The following is a 3,538-nucleotide window of genomic DNA, read 5'->3' on the forward strand; positions in this document are numbered from 1 at the left end:
ACGACGTGCTACTGCTGCAGCCCAAAGGCCACTTCTTCGAGTCTTGGCATGGGCGAAAAAGAGAGCGCGCGAGAGAGGCAACCCAGCCGTCCTCCCACTCCGCCTTCGAAACATGACAAGGCACAGAAGGCATTGTGCAAAGCGTAAGCGCAGCGCCCGGCCACCTTTCGTGCCGTGCGGAGTCCCTGGGAAGGACCGGGGTGCCAGTCACTTACACGGTCGCTTCCAGCGGCAGCGGCGGCGGCGGCAGCAATATGTCTCCTTGTGTCTCTCACTCCCCTCTCAGCTCAGCCGCTGTGTGAACTGGAACAAGTAAGCGGTGTGTGTATGGAGTCCCACAATGCACAGCGAAGCGCTCGTCACATCCCCTCCTTCTCGGTGCCTGGGCCTGCGGCTTGTCACACACTCACCGCGGAGCCTGCAAGCGCCTTCGCACCCACGGCTTCAGGGGACGGTTCCCCCGCCTGGCCAAAGGCCTCCCCCCAACGACGCTTTTTTACATGTTCATGTCTCTTCCGCCTCCTGCTGCCTATAGGCGAAGCGCAGCCACTCTTCCCTTCTCAGAATGCAGCAGCAAACAATGCGGCTGAGTTGTCGTCCCTCCGCTGGAGCTCTCCACCGCCGGCTCCTGCTGTCTAGTGTCAGACGGTGTTGGGATGAGGGATGGCAACTAGTGCCTTTGTTGAGTCGGTCCTCTAGCATTATGACTCCGATAACGGCCAGCCAAGCACCTCCCGGGCGGGAAGGCATTGCATAAATGAACACAGAACTGTGTGTGCGCTGCACCAAGACCCCCTCCCTCAATAAAAGAGTGACATCTTAAAGACTAATTATTCTAGCTTAAGCTTTCCTGAGTCAGAATCATCAAATGCACCGAACACAAGGCACTTCTTCACTCAAGCAGCCTTCACTCAAGCACCTTTCCAAGTCAATTAAAGCAAATGGGTTTAGAGAAGTTTAACCCTATTTAAGGTCGTACTATTTGCCACCTAGGTTATGTAGCCTGTTGACACATCCCGGTATGGCAGCAATGGGGTGCGGATAAGCAGGCAATGTTTTTCATCACACAAAAACCATCCATGCTCACCCCCACGGCTCTTATTTTTTTTTTTATGCAAGAGTTACAAGATCAGCGCATCCATATCTGACATCCGTTCATGTGATAAGAGAAATATTTATTTAACTTTGCCATCACCACTCCTGGAAATTCAGTGAGCAGAGGTCAAGGTAAAATTTGCCTTATTCTGCAGATGGGCACTGCATCATATCATTTAACAATATCACATAGTGCATCAGATCTAGAAACGGAAGTCAAGGGGAAAAGTTTAGGGCACTTTAAGGATTAATGGATTCAGTATAAGCCAGAGCCTGCTTGGACAGATGCATGTCAGTAGAATGGCAGTGAATCTTCATTGGGTTTGTGCTCATTCCAGTCCAATAACAGGATTAATTCAAGATGACAGTAAAATTCCACACTATTTGTTTTTCTTTTTATTCATGTCTCTACAGAGCAGAAAGGGCAGTGATTTTGTTACACTAACCTAAGGTAATTTTCTTGTAACTTAAAGTGTTGCAGATTCAGTATATTTGTAACAGCCATCCACAACGCCCTACTACGGAAGAAGACACCTCAGTTGAGGATTTACTTTGTAACAGATAAGAAAAGGAATTTTGTGGTATGCTACAAGGAGTCTTCCTTTCACGAGACTAGAAGATGTGGAAAGATATATTGCCCTTCTTTTTAGCCTGTTCAGAGTGAAAAGGAGAGGTGAAGCAAACACAGTTACAAACAATACTGTTAAACTAAGAGCTCAAATGCACCCTTTTGGGTGCGTTAATTTTAGTTTTAAATTATTTTGGCTTTTTTTTGTCCCTTTATTATCATAATTATGCACGCTGCCTTTTCTTTATTCTGCTTGTTGTGTCCGCTGGCCGCCACCAGATGCCAGCGCACACTTCGGAGCTTGAGGATGAAATAACAATGGGGAGTAGGATCCTAGTCTCTCCACTGGGGGACCAATGGGACCGTGGCGGGAGATTCAAACCCGCCAACCACTCTGAACCCGGTAAGCGGGTGCTGCCCAGCGGAGCTACTGATGGGCAGAAAGCCAATGATCCTGCTGGACCGCTTGCACCCAGATCGGGCTCCGGGCCAGCGGAACTCCTCCAAGCAGAGGGAGGCGCCACGAGGATTCTTCCTGGAGGACCCGGTCTTGGCCAGGAACTTTGGCCGGGGACCCAAGTGGATCGCTGGGCGCATCATTCGCCCGACGGGCACCGTCATGTACGAGGTGTCCACGGAATGCGGGCAGGTCCTAAGGAGGCACATTGATCAGCTCCGGCGGCAACTACTACCGGAGATCCCGACGGAGGAGGAACAGGGACAACGAGCAGAGCCGGAGGTGGCGACACCTGAGGCTCCTGCACAGGGAAGTCCCGCGGACGAGAGTCCACACATGGCCACCAGCCCCCCGGCAACTGGTGAGGAGACCCCCATAATGGAAGCGGCAGAACCAGAGGCCCCTGCGCGACCCCCGAATCCCAGTCCGGGGGTTGGAATGCCGGAGGCCGCAGTATCGGGCCCCCGACGCTCCACGAGGGAACGGCGGTGTCCATCGTACCTCAAGGACTATGTGACTAGGGTGGGTACGGACTATGGAGGGAGGGATGTTGTGTCCGCTGGCCGCCACCAGATGCCAGCGCACACTTTGGAGCTTGAGGATGAAATAACAATGGGGACTAGGATCCTAGTCTCTCCACTGGGGGACCAATGGGACCGTGGTGGGAGATTCAAACCCGCCAATGGAACCTAGGGGTGTGTCCCCAGGGATGTATATAGTTGGCCACCCGGCTGTTGTGTGGTGTCTTTGTTGTGTACCAGTAAAGTATGCTGATCACTACATCAGTCTCCATGCTTACTTCATGCGTCTAACCCAGAACACTTCACTGTTCTTTATCCATTTCTATTGTTTTCAAATTCTCAAAGATAGTACCCTTCAGCCACAGAATCCTTCTTGCCAGACTTCAGGCAGATTGGTCCCCATTTCATAGGCAATTAGCAATGCAATCCTAAACAAAGTGACATACTTCTCAGTCCATTCAAGTCAATGGGTTTAGAAGGGTGTGACTCTGTTTAGGATGGTATCAGAATTTGCTCAATGGAACAGTGGACAGAAGCAGGCTTTTGGCTGCTCAAGGAAGCCAGTGGGCATAAATGATATATAATAAGGGGATCTTCATGTATGAGTCCATGGATGTATGATGCTAAACTGTACACCATTCTGTGCCTTACCTTTTTGCACTCTACTGAATCATTTTTCTTCCACCAAGGCTTCAAAAAAAACCAATCAGACAGACTGGGATAAAAATGCTCAGTTTGTGTTTAAAGATAGATTTCCCCACCTCCATTTTCTTTATACATGAATGGAAAGTTGCTTGTGTTTTACCTTTGTAAAGGCTAATAAGAGCTATAGAAGACACGTTCACTTGGGGAAATAGTACAGCTACTTTTAAATGAAATTAAAGATGTTAAAGGGTC

General features: G+C 49.7%; 1 protein-coding gene across 2 annotated transcripts in view; it reads right to left on the reverse strand.

Annotated features, from left to right (window-relative positions):
* The window catches only part of LOC107121180 (core histone macro-H2A.1), a 71,257-nt gene extending 70,913 nt beyond the window's left edge, over window positions 1-344 (reverse strand). The window contains exon 1 of one of the 2 annotated variants that reach the window (XM_015424052.1): window positions 216-344. The gene's annotated coding sequence lies outside the window, so the exon portion shown is untranslated. The remainder of the gene's footprint in view (window positions 1-215) is intronic. The other variant, XM_015424053.1, reaches the window with a different exon arrangement.
* Between the last annotated feature and the right edge of the window lie 3,194 nt (window positions 345-3,538).

Source organism: Gekko japonicus, unplaced genomic scaffold (genome assembly GCF_001447785.1).
Source record: "Gekko japonicus isolate JY-2015 unplaced genomic scaffold, Gekko_japonicus_V1.1 scaffold582, whole genome shotgun sequence".
NCBI classification, from domain to species: Eukaryota; Metazoa; Chordata; class Lepidosauria; order Squamata; family Gekkonidae; genus Gekko; species Gekko japonicus.